Source organism: Mus pahari, chromosome 2 (assembly GCF_900095145.1).
Source record: "Mus pahari chromosome 2, PAHARI_EIJ_v1.1, whole genome shotgun sequence".
Classification (NCBI taxonomy): Eukaryota; Metazoa; Chordata; class Mammalia; order Rodentia; family Muridae; genus Mus; species Mus pahari.
Window position 1 is genome coordinate 54,065,148 of NC_034591.1, and position 26,652 is coordinate 54,091,799.

At 43.1% G+C, this 26,652-nt stretch overlaps 1 protein-coding gene across 5 annotated transcripts in view; it reads left to right on the forward strand.

The window, feature by feature from the left end:
- The window catches only part of Cald1 (caldesmon 1), a 181,377-nt gene that overhangs the window by 55,152 nt on the left and 99,573 nt on the right, over positions 1-26,652 (forward strand). For all 5 annotated transcript variants that reach the window (XM_029535643.1, XM_021190660.2, XM_029535642.1 and 2 more), the window contains exon 2: positions 10,452-10,540. The gene's annotated coding sequence lies outside the window, so the exon portion shown is untranslated. The remainder of the gene's footprint in view (positions 1-10,451; positions 10,541-26,652) is intronic.

Sequence of the window (26,652 nt, forward strand, 5' to 3'; positions counted from 1 at the left end):
GTGGGGAGCGGTGTGGGGAGCGGTGTGGGGAGTGGATAGATCAAAGCACACTAAGTACATATGTGAAATTCCTGAAGAGTAAATAAAAATTTGTTATGTAGAAGGTGAACATATGACCTCCACATGTGCACTGTGGCGTGCGTGTGTCCTCCCCTCCCCAACACACACCACGCGCGCGCACACACACACACACACACACACACACACATACATACACAATAATACATTTAAAAATGAAGCCTGTTACTTCTTAGCACCTTGGAACCCAAGCAGTTAACATCACACACAACACATGAAGCTCCAGCACTCACCGAGAAAGGATGGCGAAGGGATGGCGAAGGGATCAGATGGGAGGGACATCCCGTCAGAGTGTCTCCACAGCCTGAGGCTTGTCCAGGCCACACTTCCGCCCCTCAAGATGCTCGAGAGCCATGCTAAATACCAGCCTCAGGTAAACGGTGACTGACGTGAAGGATGTTGTTTTCCTCTGAAGTCTGCATCTTACACGTCCGCATCCACGAGAAAGCCATCAAAGACATCAACCACTTTCCCATGAGAAATCTAGAACTTTCGTCGTTACATAAATGACTCTTTCCTCCTGTTTGCTTCCAGCAAGTAGAGAACTCTTCACAGCGCCTTAAAAATAAACATCTGACCTTCATCTGCCCTGCTCTGGATGCGTTCTTACTGCTTCCCCAATCAGAAACCATCTTGCCTAGAAAAATCTACCCTCATTCTTCTGTTAAAAATGGAAAGAACTTGGCTGAAGCAAGAGCGGCATGAATTATTCCCAGGCCATGGAAAAATAGAGAGGGGTGCAGCTAAGAGCCTCATTTAAAACTTCAAAGCCTTTTCTCTGCATTTTATGTGTTCTTATTTTATTCCAAAAAGGAAAGATTTCCCCGGTCTTCATACTTTACAAACAGCTTCCTCTGAAAGCCCAGATTTAAACTATACCCTTTGCCTTCCTTGAAATTTTAAGAACTCTGCAAAGTTTCCTTAGCTTCTGCAGCTTTCTGTAGTCACGTGTCACATAGAACTAGATGCTGGGTGGGGTAAGGGAGAGTTGCTCTGCTTCCCAGATGCAGAAGAGCAATGAAGAGTGAAAAAAGAAGCCGATACTCACAGGGGGCTCATAGTGTGCTAAACTCATCCTAGGCTCTTTCCTTCCGTGTTATGTGTTCACTCGCTCAGGCACCCAGCAGGCTTTGGTGAAGTGATGCAATACTTGCCATCAATGACCTGGTACCAGAACAACTGGAGGGAGGGCTGTCCCGAAAGCTGTCGCCTGTCTGTGGGATATGTTCTTCTAGCTGGGCTGCCTGCCTTGTCTGGCCTCAGGGGGAGAGGATGCACCAAGCCCCACAGAGACTTGATGTGCCAGGGTGGGGGAATAGCCAGAGGGGTCTCCACCCTCTCAGAGGAGAAGCTGGGGAGTACTGTGGGAGAGGGGTGACTGGGAGAAGGGGCAGTGAGCAGGATGTAAAGTGAATTAAAAATATTTTATATATACAATTTTATATATTTATTATATAAGATCATTAAATTATATATATAATATATTATATGTTTATTATATAAAATTATAATGTATTATATATTATCTATTGCATATATCATAGGTTACATATAAAACACTGAGGAGGGAAGATGGGAGGGGAAGGAGAAGTTGGAGGAGAGAGCGAGGTTAGTGCCATTGAGGCATTAACAAAATGTTCCAAAAGCTGAGGAGAGGAGACATTCTTCAAGGTGATTGTTACAATTCTCAGTAATAATTTGATATTAAGGTAACTGATGTGCAAAATGAATTTCCCTCAAAGCACAGCTCTGTTAAGTGCAGTCTATATATCCCCACAGTCCCATGATGCATTGCCTATGCCCAGCCAGCTGAGCATGTTGAAGCTTCGTCTGCTGTCTAGCAAATCTATCTTTGCTACTCATTTATACAAATATTCTCATGTTCGTAATTCCATAGTGGCACTAAAAACATGTTCCATTAAAACAACAACAACAACAACAACAACAACAACAACAACAAAAACAAGAGATTCTCATGCATGGAGTAAAAACCCAAGCTGAGGGGCGGGAGAGGTGGCCCAGTGGTTAAGAGCACTTGGCCACTCTTGCTGAGGATCTCAGTTCACTTCCCAGTACCCACATGTCATGTCCCATCACAACCACCTGTCGCTCCAGTCCCAGGGGATCCAACACACCCTTCTGCACGCTGCAGGCTCCTGCAGGCAAGCAATGTGCCCAAGTTCATATAGACAAACACACTCACACACAATAAGACAAACACCTAAAAGATTGTCATTGTAATTGTAAATTGTAAAACTATGATGAAATACAATGCTATAACAGGTGAACTTTATAATATTAATATAAAAGCCAAAAATTAAAAGGGCATGTACAATTTAAAAAGCAAAGGGCATCTCTTGCTTATGGTCTTGACATGCATGCGGGCTGCTGGAGACTGGTTTGGAGAGGTGTTGGTGATTGTGAGAAGGACACATGGTAGACAGTGAGCAATGGCTGTAGAGCCTGGGAAATTTCAGAGCATCCTAGATAAGAAGTAGTCCTTGTATTTGACTTGTCTTGGTTGAAGCCAGTTGCAAAGATATTCAGTATTTTCCTTCTAAGGTATGGCAAGCCAAAACAAATATGGAAAGGTCACCAAGTCACTGGTAAATAATCCAGTGTTGACTTTTAATTTAGAAATAACGGACCAAATTGATCCCAGCCTTCTTTTTGTGACATATTGATTCATGTTGCCTTGAACTTTCTCTCATTGTTTATCCTTCTTTTTTACCTTGTTATTTTCCTGCTGATAAAATAGGTGGTTGAGGGCGCGGGACCTTTGTGACTTGATCTATTCTGAGCTCACAAACTCCCTCCATTTTTCCTCCTTGCAGATTGGGGTTTCCTTCTGGCCTAGGCATGTGCAATACAAAGAACCTTGAAATGATATATAATGTGCAGAAAATCATACAGCCCTTAACTGTACAGCGTGATGAAGTTTCACATAGCAGACACACCTGTGAGGTCAGCATCTATAGGAACAATGGCACTCGGAAGCTCCCTCCAGGACTTACCGCCATCATGGCTACCTTATTCTGATCTCTGATGTCAGATGTGCATCTAAGTTTATATGGACGGACTATGATAATTTTGGGTGTCTCGTCTAACTTCATGTCTCTCAGCTGGATTCCCTGAGTAGCTCTGAGACCGTTCTCAGTGCCATATTGTTTCATTCTTTGCCTGACACAGTTTCTCTGCTTTGAGGTTGATAGACACTAAGGTTACTTTCTCTGTGACTACAGTGAAAGGCGATGCTCTGAAGATTCCGGTTACTATTGTCTGACAAATACACAATTGCAAAATTACAGTTATGTTATGGTCCAGGGTCACCACAGCATGACAAAACTGTACTAAAGGGAAGATTGAGAACCACTGTTCTAAGGAGAAAACTCCCTCTCTCAGCCACCAGCATTGCTAGTAGCTCCTAGGCTAGAGGTAGGCGTTGACCGCCTTCGTTGCTCCACGCTGGGATGCTGCCTGGCTTGATCTTATACAGGTCTTGTGCACAGCCACTGAGTTTGTATATATAACTGTCCTGCTGTATCCTGTAACACAGTTTCCTTATAACCATCCACAGCTTCTGGCTCTTGCAGTCTTTCCACGCTCCTCTTCCCACAAAGATCCCCGAGCTTTAGAAGGAGGAGGTGTGCTATAGATGCCCCAGTTAGAACCAAGCTCTGAGAAGGTCCCCATTCTCTGCACGCTGACCAGTGGTCAGTGTCTGGGTTAACACCATTTACGAGTCGCTGCTCTGCTGAGAGTTCAGCAATACGCTAATCTATCGGCACAGCAATAACTCATTAGGACTTAGTTCACGTTACACTCTAGAGCTATAGTACTAAACCAGCATGGCACTGACGTTTAAAAAGACAGTGTTACCCAGTGAAATAGAACTGAGGGCCCAGATATAAATAAATAAATACTCCTTGTCTTAGTCAGGGTTTCTATTCCTGCACAAACATCATGACCAAGAAGCAAGTTGGGGAGGAAAGGGTTTATTCGGCTTACATTTCCATATCACCAAAGGATGCAGGACTGGAACTCAAGCAGGTCAGAAAGCAGGAGCTGATGCAGAAGCCATGGAGGGATGTTCCTTACTGGCTTGCCTCCTCTGGCTTGCTCAGTCCACTCTCTTATAGAACCCAAGACTACCAGCCCAGAGATGGCACCACCCACAAGGGGCCTCTCACCCCTTGATCACTAATTGAGAAAATGCCTTACAGCTGGATCTCATGGAGGCATTTCCCCAACTGAAGCTCCTTTCTCTGTGATAACTCCAGCTGTGTCAAGTTGACACAAAGCTAGCCAGTACACTACTTCATCCACCTGTTTTCAGACCAAGAGTCAAAACAAAAATCACAGACTGGAGGAAAGACAGCATCCCCCAAGAACTGGTAATGGTCACCCTGGAGAGCTACAGGTAGAAGAATGAAACCAGAGCCATCTCTCACACTGCAGGAAACCAAGGCCCTCAAAATACTAACTGCCCTGTATCTGAGAGGAAGCAAAGGAAATAACACTCTGCCGCTGAGAGGTTCTGGGAAGAACTTTGTAAACAGGACCAGCCGCCGTAGAGACATATAGTATTTTTATGTCCTATTTACAAAATTCTTATGTGTGGCTCTTTCCCACTCTCTCTCACCACCAGCCACCCCCAACATCACCGTAACCTGCTCCACATTTAGTTTATTGATCTATGTAAAAATACTAGGCATGGTGACAATTAGAGGTCAGATTTAGTTGCTGTTTTCCAAGTAGACATCAGATTGAGATGGCCTTCATTCCATTTCCTGTGGCTTCGAGAGAATCCCACAACCGAGGCCATTAAAGGGAGAACGGGCTTATTCGCCTCCCAGTTCGAGGATGCCATCCATTGTCACAGGGAAGCCAAGCCAAGTGAGTCCCTTTGCATCCACAGACAGGAACAGAGGACAGTAAGGGAAGGAGTAGATGACCGTGCTCAGGGCCCAGACCATGAGGCAATGCTGAGAGTGTTCTAACCTCGATAACCAAATGAAGAGAATCCCTCACAGTCACGGAGGAGGATAGCCTAACTTAACCCCCACAGTTCCTCCGTGAAGCTTCCTTCACGGGTGGTTTTACATTGTGTCAAACGAGCTAACGAGCGGCAGCCCGCTGAGATGGTTCAGAGCTTATGAGCACTGACGACTCCTTCAGGGGGCCCTGGGTTCAGTTCCCAGCACCTGCAGAGTGGCACCAGCCACTCACATGGTGCCCAGACATAAATGCAGGCAAAACACCCATACACATAAAGTACATTATACTTAAAAACCAAGCAACAAAAAACCTGCTCCAGACAACAACAAAAACTGTCCCTGGGTTGCTGGACGATGTTACATTTTTCCCCGGTGTGGATTAGTCTTATTGTCCGTTAGTTTGAGAGAGCTGAGAAAGCTTGCTGTTGTAGAGGTCAACTGAGATGTTAGTCTTCATGAAGCCCACCTGAGATAAGTCTTGATAGCAACTCATCATACACTTCTACTCTGCCTCATCTCCATTGATGAGCATTTCAAGGATCCCAAGAGATTTCTTCCTCTTCCTTCTCTTCCTCCTCCTCCTCCTCCTCCTCCTCCATTTCATCCTTTCTCTCCTCCTTCCTTCTCCCCTTCCTCTTCGTCTGCTCCTTCTTCCTCTTTCTCTCATTCCTTTTCCCCTCTCCTCCTCCACTTCCTCCTCCCCCTCTCCTTTCTACTCCTTTCCTTCCCATCCCTTTTTGTTGTTGTTGTTGTTGTTGTTGTTCATTTGTTCTCTCAAATTATAATAGACATACAGTAAAATGCACTCTTTTTCGTTGGGTTCTGAACTTTTTGTAGTGGCTAAAATCTACCACAAATAAGATCTACAAGAGCCCCGAGATGAAACTCTCCTTGTAAACTCTAAGCTTTTACTGTGCACCTCTGTGGGACAACACAAGAGAAATGTGCTCTTTGTGTTTCCTTTGTGTTCTCTTTTGTTATGAGACAAGCTCTCACAACATAGGCCACGTTGACCTTGAGCTCAGTACTGCAGCTCAGGCTAGCCTCGGCTCCCCAGTGCTAAAATTACAAGCATGTGCTGCCTTGCCTTTTGGGGTTTTGCAGTCCTCCTATGCCACCTTGTTTGAGGACAGTGGCTGTCTTGGTGGAAAGCACTGGATTTGGGGGTGAGGGGGGTCTCTGCTGCTTTCCCCCTCTCTGGGATGGTGACCCCTGAGCTTCCAGCTATTGCAGCAGCTTTCTGATGCCTTAGGATAGAGCTTATATTTTAGTCAAGTTTTTCAGCTGTCTCCAATCATAACATCGGGCTGTCCTAAGCTAGTCTCCTCTAGGCAGGTACCTCAGTTGGTCTATACACATTCAACAAGCTCGTCAACAGCCTGCTTCAGATCAGGTTTTGTAACTGGTCCTAGGAAAGCCTTGGCAACTATGATAACTCCCGGTGTTTAGTCAGGGAGAGGGCTTCGGAGTAAGACTATTAAGGCTTACATTCCAACTCTATCGTTTATTAACTATGCAGCAATGAGGCTGAGTCTGTTTCTTTACTTTAAGATGGTGAACACTGAACAAGGTAACGCATGTCAAGTTCCTTGGACATAGCAGGCACTCAGTAAGCTCTAGACACTACTATGCGATATGTTATTATTTCTAATATACTCATCTCTTAGAAGTGTTAGGGATGGGATAGTACTGGGTGGTCCTGGAAGGAGAGTGAACTGGCCTTTTTATTCACAGCTACAAGGTCTTCCACATGTGTTGGGATTCATAACACAGCTCTTTCCCTTATTCCCTTAAAAGATCAAATAACTATATATAAACCATATGAGTTGAAGATATCTTAAAAACTATTCTCCAAGTGCTTTATATTGGGCTGAGGAACCGAGAGACCAGGATAGTTAAGCAACTCATTCAAGATCCATCTGCTCATTGGTGTTTATGTAAATGCCCTAAAATTGTCCATTCCCTCCATTCTAACAGACTTCTAACTTCCATACTCAATTACACATGCAAGGCAGAGACAAGTACTAATGTTTTATTTACCACTGACTCATTTTTTGAATAAACTCCACAGATCTATTTTTAAATATTTTATTTTAATATCCATCTCCATGGGTACTTGATTCCCTGCCAACCGAGGCTGGAAGAGTTGCTTCTTGTTCCTTTCCCATTGCGAGCATCACGTCCTGTAACTTTCCCTGCTCTGCAGGTCATTAAATAAAATGTTCTGTCTTATCATCTAGTACAAAAGACTGAATGGAACGCATGTAAGACCACACGAAACACTCTTCATGTTCCCAAGTGTGTAGAAGTGCCTCTCAACCTTATCCACAGCACAAAGTACCTGGCGTTCTTCTGGGTGCTAGATGGAACCCTCTTAGAGCATCCACCTAGACCCTCGTGTTTCCTAGCAAGGAGAGCACTTCTGGAGACACCTTCTGAGTGACCATCTCCGAATCCCGTGGGGACAGAGCAGTGTGGATGAGTTTTACAATCACAAGCATATAACAGTCCACCCCAGGATTTGCTACTGGAACATTGTTCTCGGACTTCTATGCAAGGGACTTCTTCCATGAGCTGTACCTTCTGTCTAGCCATCTACTCTTCATTAAAGACCATCCTCCCCTATCTGTCTCAGTACATTTTTTGCTGCTGTAATAGAATGATGCAGGATGGGTAATTTGTAAAGAAAAGAAATTGAGCTGGGTGTGGTGACCCACACTTCAATCCCAGCACCCAGGAGTTCAGAAGCAGGTGGATCTCTGAATTTGAAGTCAGCCTGGATTACGTAATGAGTTCCAGGTCAGCCAGGGCTGTGTAGAAAGACCATGTTTCAAAATCACACACACACACACCACTTGGCTTCTCACAGTTTTTAAGGCTGGAAAAGTCAATGCCAAGATGAGGGCTTCTAGATCCTTTATGTTGTGTGTGCTCTTGTTTATGTCCAAGAGTGCTCTAGCCTCTCTTTTCTCAGACAGCCACTGATTCCATCATGATGGCCCTACCATAGTGACCTCTTCTATTCCTGATTATTAGGCTCCCAAAACTCCATTCCAAATCCATCAACATGTGAATTTGGAGATTAAGTTTCCAATGTATGGACTTTGGGGGAGAACTGACATGTTCAAACTAGACTACTAACCCTACCTACTCCAGTAGCCTTTATAACATCCTGTTGTTGCCGGGCATGGTGGTGCACGCCTTTAATCCCAGCACTTGGGAGGCAGAGGTAGGCGGATTTCTGAGTTTGAGGCCAGCCTGGTCTACAGAGTGAGTTCCAGGACAGCCAGGGCTACACAGAGAAACCCTGCCTCAATAAAACCAAAAAGAAAAAGAAACATCCTGTTGTTTAATTTACTTAATCAAAAGTATGCATTAGCTTTAGTTGAGCAGCATGTAAGCTCCATGAAAATAGACTCCCCGCTCATCATCACATTCCTAGTCCTGGAGCAGAGTACTCACTCAATAAGTAAGCAGACTGTGGCTTCAGACAAACCTATCCGGCTTTGTCAACCTCTGGTTTGAGTACTGGCTTCACTACTTCCTAACTGGGACTGACAAAGAGTCATTAGGCTTGGTGGCCTTAACTTACCACTTAAACACAGTGAACTTCTAAATCCTTATCATACAAAGTTATTATAGTGATCAAATGAAGTACAAGTGTGTGATATGCTAACACAATTCTCAATAAATAATAACTATTACTGTTACTTTCATATAATGAGTACAAAGGATATTATGTATCAAGTATTATTTGATAGAAATAATAATGTTGACATCCCGGGTCCTAATTCAGCAGTGGAAGGTAACGTGTTAAATTAATTCTTCAATTGGTACTTCATGCTGGATAAAGTATCAGCCAATTTTATTAAGTTCCCTAATTTAACCTTTGCAATGGCTCCTTGTTGCAGCAAGACATTACCTGAAACTCTTTCGTGGTATCCATTTGGAAATATCTTGAGTCTGATGGCAAGGAGACAATCTCTCCTTTCCTGTCATTACACCTTGGTTCTCCTATAGTGAAGGTTTTCATGTATAACCCATTTCTTCCCATGCCTGGGTAGATGCTTAATTCAAAGGAGCAATAAATAGCGCCTGGCTGTTTGCCACCAGCTTGCTAGGGACTGGGGAAGGACGACAGGCTCATTTGCCATGTGTCTGGCTCCCTCCCTCCCTTCCTTTACCTCAGTCTTTTCCTTCCTTAAGTACATCTGGTCTAGACTCAGCTTGGACTGCAGAGAGCTTGGCAAGGGTTTCAGAGCAGGGTCAGCCAGAATGTCTGTGCTTGGCACTGCGCGGTCGGCTCTGGCTAGAAGTGATAAGGTGAGGGATGGTTCCCACGGACAGGGATGGCCTTGTAACAGAGTAGAAAATCCACTCATTTCTCATCTGCAGACCTGCAACCCAAGCACAAAGGGAAAGGCTTCTCTTCCAGTTCTTTTGTTATTTGCTTTGTTTTTCTGTCTCACTCTCAGGACAGTGCACATGCATGCATGCATGCACGCACACATGAATGCGTGCAAGCGCACTAGGACAAAAAGCAATTTTTCCACCTACATTTAGCATACTTCTTTCCCTAGTTTCCCTTTACTAACTCTGAATATATTAGGAACAAAGAAAAGGAAAGTAGGCAAATAAATGGCGGCCCTGTCAGAGTAGGTGTGTGGCCACGCATCCTTCTCTGCCTCTATATTTAGGATAACTCTGGGTTATAATGACATTTACTTTCTTTAAAATGAAAATGTATGATAATCCATATGTGTGTGTGTGTGTGTGTGTGTGTGTGAGAGAGAGAGAGAGAGAGAGAGAGAGAGAGAGAGAGAGAGAGAGAGAGAGAGGCTTATTCTTAGACCAGGGTTTCTTCAGCAGCCAAGCTGGGCAGCATCTTCTGGAGACTTTCCTGTCCCCAATTCCCATGCCCCTGGGTTTACAAACTTTGGGATACTGCCTCTACCTTTATGTGGGTTCTGGAGACCTGACCTCAGGCAGTCTAGCTTGTATTCAGCAAGCACTTTTACTTGCTGAGCCATCTCCCCACTCACAATAGCTATTTCTAAGCCAGGCCTATGTTCTCCCTTCAGCACTCAACTAATGATGGTACCTGAGAGAGAATGGATATCTTAAATATATGCATTCTAGAGCTGGAGCGATGGCTCAGTAAGTAACCCGCTTGCCACCAAGCCTGAGGACTCAGGTTCAGTCCCTAGAACCCACACAGTAGGAGACAACTCCAAGTTGTCCTCTGACCTCCACTCTACACTGTGGCACACACTCAGAGAATAAATAATAAATAAGTAAGTATGCAAGAATAAATATATACTCTATACTGCCTATAGGTAATTATACTTAATTATCCAATCTTCCATTTTATTCCAGATAATCAATAACGGATTTCAAGATCATCAAATCCAACCCACGGGGGTGAACAGTCAAAGGTTCAGAAATAGACACCTGACTGATTCTGAGTGAGTAGAGTTTGTTTCTTTGGGTTCTGCTTACAGTACTTATATAACCTCTCTGCCTGATTGGCTGTATTCTTGCGTTTAAAGTTACATCATGAAAAACCAGCCCTGCTTGCTACTTCTCTTCTTGTTTAGTTAGCACTCAATGAATCTGATAGACTTTATCAAGGTTTTGAGGAATATTTTTCTGGTTTATAATCTGACTTTCTGTTATTTCTCTTTCTTACACATGTAGTCTGTTTGTTTGTTCCTGATACAAGCCATGGCTAGCCTGGAACTCAACTTTGTAGACCAGGCTAACCTTTAGCCCACAGAGATCTGCCTGCCTCTATTCTCAAGTGCTGGTAGTAAAGGTGTAAGCCGCCATTTGTAACTTCATGTGTAATCTCTTAAGACGCATGAACTCTTCACTATGACTGATACTGTAGTCTTGAGGCAATAAAGGGGATGCCTCTGCTGCCCAAGGCCCCTAAGCTCATCGCGGAGAAAAGGCTAGCGATTTCAGGAGTAATGGATCACCTGCCCTTTCAAACAAGTTGCTGTGATAAACCAGGGTCAAAAGCAACGAGTAGATAAAAGTGTTTATTTGGGCTCACAGTTCCGGAGATGTCAGAGTCCATCGTGACAGGGAACCATAGCAGCAGGAACAGGAAGCAGAGAGACCGCATTTCAAGGGTAACAGGAAACTAAGAGGTGAGCCGGAAATGGGGTCAGTCTGTAACCCTTCAAGACACCCTCCAGCAAGGCTCTACATCCTAAAAGTTCTATTACCTCCCAAACAGCACCACCAGTTGGGACCATGTGACTATAGGGCATTTCTTATTTAAACCACCACAAGTCTACCAAGTAGAAGCACCACCCACTCGAGGAGCACAGAAGGGCTTTTCTAAGATAGAGTGTGGAAAACAAAGGAAATGGGGGAGGGTGCCTTAATTCAAAGAAGGGGTTTTGGTTTGGTTTGGTTCTTGGCTTTTGGTTTGCTTGCTTGTTTGTTTTCAGGAATTTAGCGCCATTCAGCCAATTACTATCTCAGAATTCTTTCAGTTCTCCCTTATTCCCCCTGGGTCCTTTCTCTTCCTCAGATCCTTGGTTCTCTTTTAGCAGAACCTTTCTTGAGGTAGGTGTGTGTGTGTGTGTGTGTGTGTGTGTGTGTGTGTGTATCTATCTGTCTGTCTATATTTCTATGTTTGTGTCTGTGTATATTTAGACTGTGTGACTATTAGCAGAAAAGGCTATCTGTGTGTGTATCTGTCTGTCTGTCTCTGTCTGTGTGCCTGTGTATATTTGGACTGTGTGGCTATTCACAGAACAGACTTTCAGAGGTCTACAAACTCCTTCTCTGTTTACCCCCACCCTTTACAACACCAGTTCTCTTAAAGTACTCACTCCCATCCTTCTCTCCTTATGGTCCTAAAGTAGTCAAGAAGGAGGTGCCCATTGTTGTGGACCTGCCCCCCAAATGCCACCAACACTTGACTCTGGAACTTACACAAATTTCTACTTATATAAAATAAGAAAATTGGAAGAAAAAAAGCTGCACTGGGAAAATCCAGTGAATAGTGGCCTGTGGCCAGCAGAGGTGCCTCCCAACTGTGTTTCATTAAGTCCAGGCACCTAACAGGCTTGAGGGAAAAGACCACTTTTCCTGTAAGCTCGTGAAAGACGCGCTTTGAGTTGTGAGCGCCTAGAAGGCTTTGCTCTTGTTTCAGAAGCATGAATGGGCGACTTCATAACCACTGTGGGCCTGTATGTTAAGAAACAGTTGAGGCTCCAGATGGAAAGAGAAGCTTAGGAATTTATTTTCTTTCATTTTCCTTGGGTTTTACAGAATGAGTTTCCCTGACACCCTTAACAAAGTATTCTGTCTCTTACTCAGCTCAAATGTTCTCGAATGTGAATATATATATATATATATATATATATATATATATATATATATATAAATGATATTTCCTTATGAATTTCTGGGAGTGGTTATAAAATGAGGCTTATGGGAGAAGGCCTGGAACTCACCTCTATCCAGAAGTCTCCCCTAAAGGAGGCTCCTTCCCCATCCTTTTCATGTGTCGCAAGGCAAGTCCACAGAGAGCCTGGGTGTAGCCATGTTTGTCTAGGGACTAAGGGGACAGAGGAGCATGGGTTCCCAGGGTCTTCCCGCCTTGTGGTTGGTTAGCAGTATAAGAAGAAATTCTTGCCCCTCAGATGGAAACTTGTCAGCTTGGCTAAATGATGGGGTTTCCCTGGCTAAGACATTACCTTCAGCCTTCAGAGGAAGCTCAGGAGAGCACACACCCCTGCCCGGCACAGCTTCTAACAGAAGAGGGTGCCAAGGTTGATGGACAGAATGTGGCACAGACAACAGGAAGCAAGGCAGATGGTGGTGCCAGGAGCCCTGTCGACAGTGAGCATTCAGCCAAGAGACAGGAACAACCAAGCTTATCTGAAACCACACTCTCAAGGTCTCACCTGGCATTCCAAGATGGTGTGCTCTGACTCCACAGACTTCCAAACTCTTCTCACCTGCCTGACTCGGAGCCACAACCATCCAGTAAAATTGAAGTAGAACAAATATTCAACTTGGATTGGGGGGGGGGGGGCGGGGTGGTGAGCAGTGGGTTGAGGCAGTTTCCTTCCTGCTATTCTCTATACCCTAGTCCAACAATGCCAAATTAAATCTAGATTCTTTTTCAATGGAGTTTTCTGAGAGGAAAGGGCAGGCTTGCATTCCCTGAAACGGATATTTTAGACTAAAGTTATTACGGGGTTGGAGGGGTGGATTTTTTCCCTCCCTTTTCCTAATTCTAAACAAAACGTCCATCATTCATTCTAACACCAGCCTTTAAGAGCTGGAGACAAATGGAGTCTGAATATTCACGCCAGTGTGGTACAAATGAGCTGTGATCTCAGGATGTTGGCTGCCCTGCTGACAGGGGAAAAGAGTAGTTTAATATCTTTGGCTGAAAACACTTTCTTAAAGGATGGAGAAGGCCAACATTAATACCTAGTCCTGTTATTTAATAACTAAAAATGATATACTGTGGATGGGGACATCGGAAGACTGGAGGAAAGTGTGTGCCTCAACTCCAGAGGATGCAAAATGGGAGTGAGTGCCAAAACACGGGGTATTCGGCGAGCAAACCTTCTAGAACAGTTTTCTTTAAGATCTTCAAAGACTCCCACAAGTACTTCTAACCATGATTTTTTTTTTTTAAAACTTGATTTTATCTCAGATTTTCACAATTTATAAATGCAGGTGGTCATTGATTTACAATGGCTGCATTTAGGGTTTCTTAACTTTACAGTGGTGCAAAAGTCATGTGCATTCATTAGAAACTGTGTTTCAAGTTTTGCGTTTGGATCGGTTCCCAGGCTAGCAACATGGAGTCTGATGCTCTAGCAGTCCTGGGTACCACAGCTGCAGCTGGAACTGCCCATCCTGAGCTCACACAGCTGAGACCTGAGAGTGCTTGACACACTGATGCGTCAAGCATCAGTAGGTCAGATGAAGTGAAGACATTTCCAGTTAGCCACAGCTCTATCAGGATAATGTAAATCAAGGAGAATTTATCTAAAGACATTTGTCTCAAGTCGAGATTCTGGGAACCTTTCAAACTGCCTCTCCCAGATAAATGACTAGTAGTTTACAAATTAAAGATGCAATTACAAGAGGGTAGTAAGGAAGGCCGTGGTTCCTATTAGCTGCAACTCCTTCAAACATTCATCTGACTCGCTGCATCATTCATCCTACAGACACACATTGAATAGGATCCCAAGGCTATATTATGAGGGTATCCCAAGTGCTCTATTAAGTCTGGGCTAGCAACTGTGGCATTCTTGCCTATGAAATGAACCTTTTAAAAAACTCAGTACAACGGAGAACTTAGTGAATCCAATAATGTACTCACTGACGTAAATTGAAGTGTCTGGTAATCTTTATGTAGTTCTTTTGACCTCATCTTGTCAAGGGGTCACCATATTTTAATTTTTTTTACCCCCTCATCTTGGTAAGGGGTCACAGTGTTTTAAATTTCTTCACCAGTCCCCAACCTATCCATCTGTAATCCTTCGTCATGTGGTTATAGGCACAACATCACAATGCACAATCTGTGTTTGCCATTCTTCTGAAATCAGTTTTAAGTGGCATCTAATTGTTCTTACATTACTTGTTTCCATAATTCTGGGTTTTGTAGGGCATTTAAAGGGAAAAGGAGAAACATAGCAATAGTTTCAAACAAAATGAAGTAAAAAGCAGAGTAAGGTTATTGTGGCATTTGAATTGAATGTTCACACACACACACACACACACACACACACACACACACACACACACCAGAGACAAGAAACCAAAAGCAGACTCTCACAAGGACAGCGGAGCTAAAACCATAGGACCACTTATTGTGATAGGGGTATGCCTGCCTCCGCGTCTAATGCCTTCCATTTAATATCATATCATGTTTCTCAAATGAGGCCTCCTTCCAAAATAACTGGCAAACCCTAGATCTCCCCAGAAATGGACACTCCGGTGATTTAGAGTCATGTCAAAAGCTAACTGAGCAAGCAAAGCAAAAGACATGGCTGGAGTGTGAAGCAGGGCGATTTATTTTTTTAAGATTTTAGAATGAGCTCAGCTTATTTTCTCAAGCGTCCCCCACTTAGGTAAAATAATAAATCGGTTTGCCAATGCACAAATGAACACAAACAAGAGATTCATTTTTACTTCATTAATAAACATCAAGTGTGAAGTTTGCCCTAACAACAAGAGAGCCAAACCCTTTAACAGGAAGCGGCTCCTGGTAGGAAGATTCTGTAGGTGCATATAAATCCTTTTAGCCTGTCCCATGGTCATTTCACCACTGAGGTCCTGGCTCCTGGCCCCCTTGTCTCCTGCATTTACAGGTCTCCTGCATTTAGCCAAGTCTTATGGTTGGAAACACACCATGGGAATGAGCTACCTGATTATTAATCCCGGGTCTGCTATTAACTAGCTCAGTAACCTTGGGTAAATAACCCACATTCTCTGGGTTTTGAGATTGCTGTGTGAGGAATGAGGACAGTTAAGATTGTTACAGTTAAGATTGTTGGTATTTATAGACTTCATCTATTGGCTATATTGACATTTTGGTCTAAGTTCAGCTTGTAAAGGATCACCATAATGAGTCTGCTTTCTGGCTTCTCGCTGAAGTGGGACTGGGGCTTGGTGAGTGAGTAGAGGAATTCTGCATAAGTAAGGGATCACAAGCCAGCAAAAACTGGAAGTACACGGTGCCCTGAAAATATGCTTCCTTGCACAGTATGGTTCTGGTGATTTGCTTGTTTGTTTGTTTTTAATTTTGTATTTGAATGTTCTTGGGGGATACATGTGTTTTCTATTTCTCTAAGCTTGTACTTCCAAAGTATTTGCCTCTTTTAAAGCATTTGGTTTGTCATACCTAGTCCAAAGGAATGATCATGTAATATGCAAATACTCCTAGGGTGAGTAGCAGTTTTCTGGATCACTGGAGTAAGGAGATGAGCTGAGTGAGAAGTGAAATACGATGTACTTTTTCTGGTGCTGTAACTGCAGGCTTCTGAGGTGGCCATCTGCCCCATCTCTGTTCTAGAAGCTATATACGGTAGATAGGAACTAGACACGTGGGACGAGTACGTGCTTGAAAGCAAAGAAGTGCATTGTTTAATGCTCCTTCAATAAATCTACTCCAGCAAATGCTTCCCTGCATCCGTAATCACATAGAAGATTCTCGAGACTAAAAGGGAATCTCAAAGCGCCATCACTGAACTGCTTCAGGTGTGGTCAAGGCAAAGAGAAATTAGGAAATACCTCAATAGCCAAGCTATGTAGTGTTGAATATTAAGAGTAACACTGGCAACTGCAGTAAAGCAGTCGAGTGAGGGGGCTGGGTGTGGTGGCTCGTGCTTGTAATGCTTGCACTTGGGAGGCAGAGGCAAGAAGATTGCTACAAGTTCCAAGCCAGCCTGTCCTATACAGCGACTTCTCTGCCAGCAGGGATGTAAAGTAAGGAGAGGGGAGGAGTGCCCAGTGCTAATGATAAGAGTTGAGAGACGGCTCAGTGGTTAAGAACACTGACTGCTCTTCCAGAGGATCTAGGTTCAATTCCCAGCACCCACATGACAATTCACAGCTGTCTGAAATTCCAGTGTCTGGCACACAAAATACACATAGATAAAACATCAATACACATAAAATAAAAATAGATAAGTTATTCAAAACAGACTCTGGGGAGAAGATATGGGGAGACAGGGCGGGGGGGAGAGAGAGAGAGAGAGAGAGAGAGAGACTGACTTCAGGGTACAGGAGAACAAAAGCAGCCCAGAGATTGAAATGAGAATAAATTGCTCCAAGACTCCTGAATTTGGCCTGACAGAGAACTGTATTTGTCTGTGAGGGTGGATGATGAGGAACAGCCACGTAGCCACGTAACCAACACTGTCTACTACAGAGATTGGTGGCCTGCTCAAGGGAGCCACCTCCTTTCCCAGCAACCCCTTGGACGCCTTAGCCCTCCCAGCCACTAGCCCTCTCTCCCAGTGATAGATACTCTGCAGACCAGGAGTCTTAGGTGCCCAGCAGCCTCCAGATCTACTCAGCATCACTGAACAGAGACAAGAGTTGCCCCTGCTTCCAAATTTAAGACAAGTTTGGATCGCTCTTCCTGCTACCAAAGGAGAGTCAAGCGAGCTGAAGTGAGACAGCCTCTCCTTGCTAGGGTTAATTCAACCTCCTCCTCCTCCTCCTCCTCCTCCTCCTCCTCCTCCTCNTTTAAGTTCTCTAACTAAAGGTGGTGCTTTCTTTGTTTTATATATTTTTTGATCCTTTGTTCATTTTCTCTGAGCTATCTGTTCATTCTTTCAATTATTTCTTTTTTCAAAAAAATTTCTTACGGATTTGTAGTTCTTTTCACATTGTTGTATTATTGTTTCCTTGATGATCATTATCATCTCCTCCTCCTCCTCTTCCTTTTTTTGCTATGTAACATCTGTTTTTGAAATTTGACTCATACCCTGTCTTAAGACCATATTACAAAAAAAAAAAAAAAAAAAAACAGCAAGAGAACAACATCTTGTTTTCATGAATGTCCAGGGTCTATGTGTCAACAAAATAAAAGGTTGGTTTGTAGTATTCAGAGTGGAAAAGCTGCTTGTGAGATATTCTGCCACAGGATAAATTTATTACAAGCCATTCTTTTGTTGGAATTAAGAAGCAATGTTTGAAAGCACAGTGGACCAGCTTTGTTTAAATCAGCAGATTTCTTCTTGCTGGTGGGTGAGAAACCTGCGTTTAACTGTCAGAAAGTCATTGAGATGGAATAGAGAAGAGAGATGGACTCTCTTTCCTGTCTCTTGCCCTAGTTGATATCTTAAATGGATTTCCGCTGTCTGCATAAATTCTAGCAGACACAGTCCTGTGGGTCATTACTTTTATATTCCTTAGGTTCTGAAGTGGGACAGGAGATGAAAATATATCATTATCCCTCACTGGTGACTCCCCTCTCCTCACTTGTTTAGAAGAGAGAAATGGAAAGGATTTGTGTTTTTCTGCACTTAGAGAACTATGCCTGGCATGTAACAGGTGTTAACTAATTATTATTATTATTATTATTATTATTATTATTATTTATTTATTTATTTATTTTGGTTTTTTGAGACAGTCTGTATAGCCTGTCTCACTTTGTAGACCAGGCTGGCCTCGAACTCAGAAATACACCTTCCTCTGCCTCCCGGGTGCTAGGATTGTGTTTGGTAGCTGAGCACACACTCTAATGTTTACACTCCCTTTATGAGCACCTTCCTGTGTATGAATGGCTATCACCCAGGTTTAAAGAGCAGTTAGCATTCCCATTGCTAGCTCTCGTGGCAGCTTGGGCTTCTCTTAATTCAGTTTTTATTTTCATGATTCCCTATTATAGCCACCACTGGCTATAAGTATGGTGGGGAAAGGCAGGGTGGATATTTGTTTCTTATATCCATACCATAGTGTGTTTTGTCTTGCTGTGTTAAAGCACCATGATCAAAAGCAGTTTGGGAGGAAAGGGGTTATTTGGCATATACATCCCAGGTCATAGTCCACCATTAAAAGAAGTCTGGGCAGAAACTCAAGACAGAAACCTAAAGGCAGGAGGAAAAGCAAAAACTGTAGAGAAATGATCACTAGCTTGCATTCACTATTATGTGCACTTTCAGCTCTTGCCAAGGACCACATGCCCAGGGCTGGCCCTGCCCACAGTGGACTAGGCTCTCTACATCAATAATTAGTTGAGATGTTGCCCCAAAGACTTGGCTAAGTCTAATCATATGGAGGCATTTTCTAAACTGAGGTTCCCCCTTCCCAGGTGTCTCTAGCTTGTGTCAAGTTGACACAAAACTAACGGCACATCACACAAAGTATCTGGTACATGGCTGACATTTTATACATATTTATTGACTTTTTTGCGGGGAGGGGTGACATTTTCCCCTTGATGACAATTAGAGACTCTTAACCACTCTTGATTGTAACTTGGTTCAAACACAATGGAGAAGACAATGGAACTTGTAATTCAACTGAATATATAAAGACTTTTTGTATGATGACACTTTCATCTAACCATACATTCCTTCCATAACAGATGCCTACCGAAAATCATGGTAGGATCTGTTAGTCAAACCTATCTTTATTTTCTCAAAGTAAACCTGTCAGGTTATACTTGGCATTCAGGCAAGAATTGATGTTATATTCAGTAGTTTCAGACTGAATAAAATAGTTATGTATTATGTTTGTGTTTTGCTTGTATGTATGTATGTATGTATGTATGTATGTACGCATGTGTACTACGTGTGTACCCAGTGCCTGAGGAAGTCAGAGGAGGTCACTGAATCCCCTGAAACTAGTGTTACAGGCTATTGTTAGCCAGCATGTGGGCTATGGAACCAAACAAGGTCCTCTGCAAAAGCAGCCAGTGCTTTTAACTGCTGAGCCATCTCTTCAGCCCCAGTTTCAGAATTTGTTTTTTTAAATCTCTCAAATGATTAACTCATTATTAGAATGGGATTGGATTTATGAAACTTTATCTTTATTATCAAGAAATCCCGGCTTAACAGACTATCTACTAAAGGCAGCCAGTAAGATGCATTGTCACCTGATGAGCACGTGGTTTTACATCCACATCCACTTGTCCAGTGGTGACACTTCACCTTCAGTGGGGACATGGTGGGCCCATTCCCTCCATTTCATTTTTTGATGCTTGGGTAGACAGGGTCGACCCTGGAATGATCTGTGAGTTCTGATAGTTCCCAAGAGGTATGCTGGTTTGTTTACAAGAGGTAAAATTCCACAATAGCTTTATTATTGTTGTTATTTGTCTATTTGAAAACATTCCCAAAGAAACAAATGTGGATTCAGGAAAAATATTGGGGGGAGGAAAGAAAAATAATACTGTGAATTCTGACCAGTTCTATTTTAATAGGTCAAACTGACTGCCAGCTGGCCACAGGACCGACTACTTGTAATCTATACTTTTGGTAGGCCACATGTAGTTCTTGGAACTGTTTATATTAAGCTGCTGAAATTTAATTATTCTAAAATTGGCAGGATTCTCTTTGATTACTTAATTCAAAATTGCTTAGTCATCTTTCTACAGAGTGTGGACAGCTTTTGTTTAAGTGTGAATAATTGAAAAATGCAAATGGGGTCCCCAAAAGGTTTAAAGTCAGGTAGAAAAATAAGAAATGATCTATTTCAAAAAAAAAATTTTTTTCAAGATCTTTAGCAAGTGGTGGCCACATGTTTTAATTTGACAAATGAAGTACCCATTAAATCAAAATCCTTAATTACAAGTCCTTTCTCTTCTTTCCTTTGTGGATTTCGTCAGAAGCCAAACCTGCTGCCTGTGGCTGATCCTACATTTTGCAAAGCATGGGCTTTCTACTAAGAAAACAGAGAAAAAAAATCAGAATCAGTCATGAGCAAAACTTTCTTGTTCTCAAACAAATCAGGATGTTACTGAAAGCCCGGTGTCAGAGAACCCTCTTTGGACTCTTTGGGATTGAAGGTGGATCTTGTCTTCCTGGAAACTCCTTACCTTTCAAATGCAGAGCAACTTTATAGTCTAAGTGTAAACCTGGCGGGCTCCATGGCATTCCTCCCAGAATTTTAAAGCTAGATGGCCCCCAAGGTCTCCATCGTCTTCCTGGATATGCCTATGTCAGCCACACACTCTTCTGACCTAGGCTGGGGTTCCTAAGAAAGATGGTGAGAAAAGATAGAAGTCCTGTGGCCACAGGCTACATTCTGTGGCCACTGGCTAGTGAACCCTGGCCTGGGGAGGAAAGGCCCTTAAGCAAACATTCAGAACCATGCCTTCTGTTTCTAATTACTGAGCATGGTTAGAGAGCGAAATTGGGCTACATGTTTTTTTTCAGACTGATGGAAGCATTTAAATGAGCTCTCGATGTCAATGTTTTCTAATTATGATGGAGGAGTGGCACCTGCAAAGGCCGTGGACATTTGAGGCTTTTCCGTCTCATCTTTCCTTACAGATGTCTTCTTTGATACCCTCTCCTTCCAATACAGATGTCTGTCTACATTCTCCTTCCAGAAACTAGAACACCCTTCTATCTAACACAAGGTTATTCCTCTACAGAGGAAAAAAACAACAACCTGTAACTGTGATCCAAATATAAAACAGAGCTCCATTCAACTGCCACCACCAACCCCACAGTCACAAAGAGTTACACTAAAGGTGTGGCCTTCAGATAAAGTCTTCACTAAGTTTGTCTGTGTACCCGTTACCACCAACGGATAAGCAGTGCTCTGTAGTATATCACAGTCTAACAAGCAGGAAGCAGATGCTGAGTAAAAGAAAAAGCATTAAGAACTTCGAAGGGTAATAAAAGCTATCACCTGAAGGATCCCACCGTCATTCAGAGAAGCCGGACAGGTACCTAAGTGACCTGTATGCCACCCAGAAAGTGCATGGTAGGAATATATCGCTGGAACAATTCTGGACTCAAGTCAATGAGTATGTTGTCTTAAGCAAGCCTCCAGTGTGAGCCACATTGTAACAAAGAACTCTAGCTACTCCCCACTAGTGGAGTAGTTAGACCTGCTGTCTGGAAGGCTCCTGTGAAAAGAAGAAAGCCCCTGCCCATTCACTTCATCTTTCAATTTGTACACCTGACTGATGTGACTATGGTGTTCAAAAGGCATAATGGGTCATGTCTGTTGGTTAGGTTTCAGCGCTTTTCCACTGTAGATTATAAACTCCTCGAAGACAGTTTCTATTGGCCTCATCATCACAGAGATGCATTTGATCATCAAGACAGAATAAAAACAAAAAGAAAGGAAAAAGGAAAGGAAAGGTATGCCCCCCCCCCCAGGTGTGGTGGAAAAGTTTACTATAGCTAAAAAGGAAAGCACAGCTGGAGTCAGAAACATCTGGGAGAGTCCAGAGTGCTCATGCCCCTGGGCTGTGTGAGGAGAGGGAGTGGAAAGGGAGAGAAGAGAGAGGGGAACCAGGTCAACATCCAGGAGGCCAAAGGTACAAGATGTCTGGAGTATAAGGAAAGAGCATCTTGGGGAAGGACAGCGTAGCTCCTGGGCTGGAGAGTTCAGGGTAGAAGATACAGTCTACCAGCCATACCCTGTAACAGGTAGGAGCTGTGGGATGCAAGGAGAACCTGGAAGGCCTCTCTGCTTTGATGTGTGAAATAGGTACCTCGTCCCTTTGTCTCAGGCTTGAAACAAAACAAACAGAAGTTGAGACACACACTAAGGAGTGATTAATGTATGATCAGGGTACTACCAGTTCCTGGGGGAGTGGGAGGGGGGAACCACAGCCCTAAAAAAGACACCTCTGGGATATACGTGGCCTTGTTCCTGGTGACATAAACGGGTCTGCACCCCACCATCTCTGAAGGTTTCGCAACTTTCCAAACTAGCCCCAGCAGCTGGGAGAAGTGGTCAGACTACAGGAGCCCGTGGAGGACATTACACATTCAAACCACAGCCCTCTCTACTCTTTCCAGAGATAGGCGTTCACCTCTTAGTAGTATGCCTCTCTGTTGCAAGCCCTGATCCGTGAGGATCCTTGGATCATTCTATGAGAGCGAGCTCTTTCTTGACGTCTGCATTATGTCTGATAATTGTGTACACGCTTCTGTTATTGACAAACACATTCAGAGGGAACAGTCAGACTTTATTCTCTGTTTTTGCAAATATGTATATTAATTTAAATCACATGGAAACAGTTAGTAGAGAACCTCTATCTTCGCCTTAGAGGGTCACCTCTAACATTGACTTTTCTTTGGAGTCCAAGAAAGCAACAGTACCCACAGGTTGAGTCTTACTTGGTATTAGCTTGTTCCTTTCAGTCTGACTCCCCTTGCCCTAGTTGATATCAGAGATTTCAGAAACAGAAAGCATCCAGATGGCACTGCTACTGTTCATGGTGACACTTCAAGATGCCACTTACAGTCATTAAGCATGTTATATTCCCAAGTGTTTCTCTCCAAGGCCAGGAGATACAAACCACACCATTCACAGTCACACACTGGCCAACTTCCGCAGTCACACACCGGCCAGTTTCCACAGCCACACACCGGCCAACTTCCACAGTCACACACCGGCCAACTTCCAGAAGGTGGAAGAGAGGTCTCAAAGACATCGCCTTGAGTAGTGTGGTGGCCACCAGGTCTCCTGCTTCATAGATGAACACAGATGGAGAGAAGGTGCTTTTAATAGACTGAACATCGAGAAAGGGCAAAGCAGGTTACAGCCTGCTAACCCCTTAGAGGGCTTTGTGCTTTGAAGTCCAGTGGTTAGAGAGAAGAAAGAAATTGAGAGAGCAAGTATCCAGTGCTCACTTCAGCAGCACATATACTAAAATTGGAACAATACAGAAAGAGCTAGCGTCCTCGGGCTAGCGGTTTGGAGTCTTACCGCCATGTTGCAGGTCTGGAGAAATGTGCTCTGACTGACAACTGCATGTATTTTTTAAGTAGCACAGACTTTGGGAAAAAGATGGCAAAGGTTAAGAGAAAGTTAAGTCCAAGCTGTTCATTACAACCCGTTTGTTTATTTGGTTTTTAAGTCTCAAAAGAACTCTTCATTGGGAAAGAGCAGAGCAGGTTGATGTATTGATTTTTTTTCCTTCTTAAGAACAAAAGTTCATTTTCTACAGTCATAAAGAAAACTCTGTCAGATTTACTGCAGAACTACCGCAGATGTGCATTTGCATAACTTCTGAGATTCATATATAATCAAGTATCAAGGTCTTTGATTCACTTTGTAAATACTACTACAGCTAATAAAGCACAGAGAGAGAGAGATGAATTGAGTACAGGAGTATGTTTCCTATACGCAAAACGATGAAATATAGTCTAAAGAGGCATTGACTAAACTGAGGTGCAGTCCCGGAGAGCCTGCTATGGGCCAGCCATGAAGGGTCTGTTTTCATACGACTATATTATCCTTCAGTGGTGGCCTTGGGGATCAAAATGCATGAGAAGTAAAATATCAATAAAGTACTAAATGCTACTTAAGGAACATGACAGATGTGCCATGGGAATGATAAAATTATTAATTAGTTGTTGAAATGAGTTATGGATCCAAGGAGGTCCTCCTTTGGGCATCGTGATGAAGATGGAAGTTGCGTCAGGAATTGATGACTGGATAGTAGAGAGAGAGAAGGAGCGCATGGTAGGTGGATGGGATAGAATGAACAAGAGCATAGTAAGAAAAACATAAAACGCATTTGAAAGCGAGTCGGATGCACATCTTTAAATCTCTGAGGCCTGCCGTGGCACTGTCAGCTTAAGAGGAGGATTGGTGATCTCTACATCATAAGATTTTTGGAAAACCAACTTTGTATTTAAATAAATTATACTTAGAAGAGAATCCATGGGTATGCCATGCTTAGCACTTCATCGTCGCTGCCCAGGAGACTGGGGTAAACCCACAGCATTCTGTGGAGAAAGATGAGTTTTGAACGCCATCTGATCCAACTCTCTCACTTGCAGAGAAGAAAAACTCAGGGAGCTTGTCTTATTTTGTTTTTGTTTTGTTTTGTTTTCAATCTCTTAAGTTCAGGGCACTGTTTGGCAGAAGTTTATAAAGGAGACAGTTAAAGAACTGAACTAAGTAGACATGCCCTGACGAGCAATGATGGAGAATCTACTGCAGTATATTATAACCAGAAATCACTCGTTAGCTGTCTGATGAAGAGAAGGTTACTGAGTTGCAGCAACAGCCCAGCTGATATTAAAACAAATCCTTGGACTAGACAAAATATGCCCACAAATACAGGCAGTCAGTGACAGGCATGACCCAAGGTGGAAGTGGACAGTAGACCTGCCTCTATGTTAGTGTATTTTCTTCTGCTTTAACAAAGTGCATGGGGATAGATGTTTATAAAGAAGGAACTGTCTTCTGCTCAGTGAAGACATGGTGGATGGCATCACTATGGCCCAAATATCTGTAGGTGAAGATCTTCTCATAGTAAGACAAGAAACCAGAGAGCAGGAAGGGCCAATCATACTTTATTTTTTTTTATAGCACCTCAAGTAAGAGGTCCAGGGTCCTTTGAGACTAACCCTAGTCCTTTTCCAACCTCAGGGTCTCTTGGACTGTGTAACCTTCTACTAAGGCCCCACTCTTAAAGATTTCACCACCCTTTAATGTTACCATATCAAAAACCAAACCTCTATCCAAAATGTAGCAGCTAGAGTCAGACAGAAGCTTGAGGGAATGTGAGACAGAGAGAAATATAAATGAGTACAGCTTCCAGGAAAGCAGACACCCCTTTCCATGACTGTTGCATTCCAGTTTTTAAGCACACAGCAGTGGTGTGTAAATTGCGTGCTGGAATATATTCTTTATATAGATGCTTTTGTGGGGCTTCATTGGGTGCAAAACTAGTTTAGAGGTTAGAGATGGAGCATTAGTGAAGAGTGCTTGATGCTCTAACAGAGCTCTTACCCATCAATGTGGGTTCCCAGCACCCACACTGGAGGCTTGCAACTATTACTCTAGCTCCAGAGGATCCAATACCCTCTTCTGGCCATTCTCAGTACTTGTTCTCAAGGGCACATACCCACTCAAGACAAAAACGTATACACATAATAAAAAAATAAAATAAGTCTAAAAAAAAAAAGAAAAAAGAAAAAAACTAGCTTAAAAAGGTCTCATTTAATGACGGTCATAAGGGTTGGGAGACCAGACTTGCTTGCAATGGCAGAGGGATGTTTACACTGAGTCTGAGGACATAGCAAGTTAAAGAGAGAAGATCCAAGGTAAAGAAGGTGTGACAGGGATGGGGTGGCTGAGGGAAAGGGTTGGGGAAGAAAGATGTGATATCAGAAAAGAAACGCTTAGGATCTCAAAGATGTGAAACTTTAAGATGCACCACCATGGTGTCAGATATCTCCCTATCCCATAACACCCCACAGGAAGCACTAATAAGAGATCCTTTGTGACTTGTTAGCTTTCTACTTTACATGGACTTAAGACTGAAGGTGGGGATGCTTTAATGGACACTCTGATCTAAGTTTCCACAGTCTCAGAATTAAATTGGAGGACACTGACTGTGGTTCTCTCAGAACCGTTTAAAGGCACTCTCTGAAATAAAACAACAATTGCTAGGCTAGCCCAAGAGTGGTATAATGATTGAGCACCCAGGTCTGAAATTCTGTATAACAAGGAGGGTATAATAGCTCATCTCATAAATTGCCTTTTTTAAACCTAGCAGTGCTGTGCAGTTATGGAAAGATTTGGAAGAAGCTGAGCATAGTGGCGCAGGCCTGTAGTCCCAGACCTTGGAGGGTTCAGGCACAAAGGTCTGTTCAAGCCAGCTTGTGCTACACAGTAAGTCTGAGACATATGAGACTGTGTAAAAATAAGAAGACAGGGGAGAAGTATAAATTCTTATTGTTAGGGAAAGAAACCCCTCTGAAGAGGACATCCATATAGTGAATGATTCTGAAAATATGACATTCTGGAAAAGCCAAAGTTACAGAGGCACGAAGGGCCATAGCTCAGGGATGGCTGAGAAGAAGAAGAAGAAGAAGAAGAAGAAGAAGAAGAAGAAGAAGAAGAAGAAGGAGGAGGAGGAGGAGGAGGAGGAGGA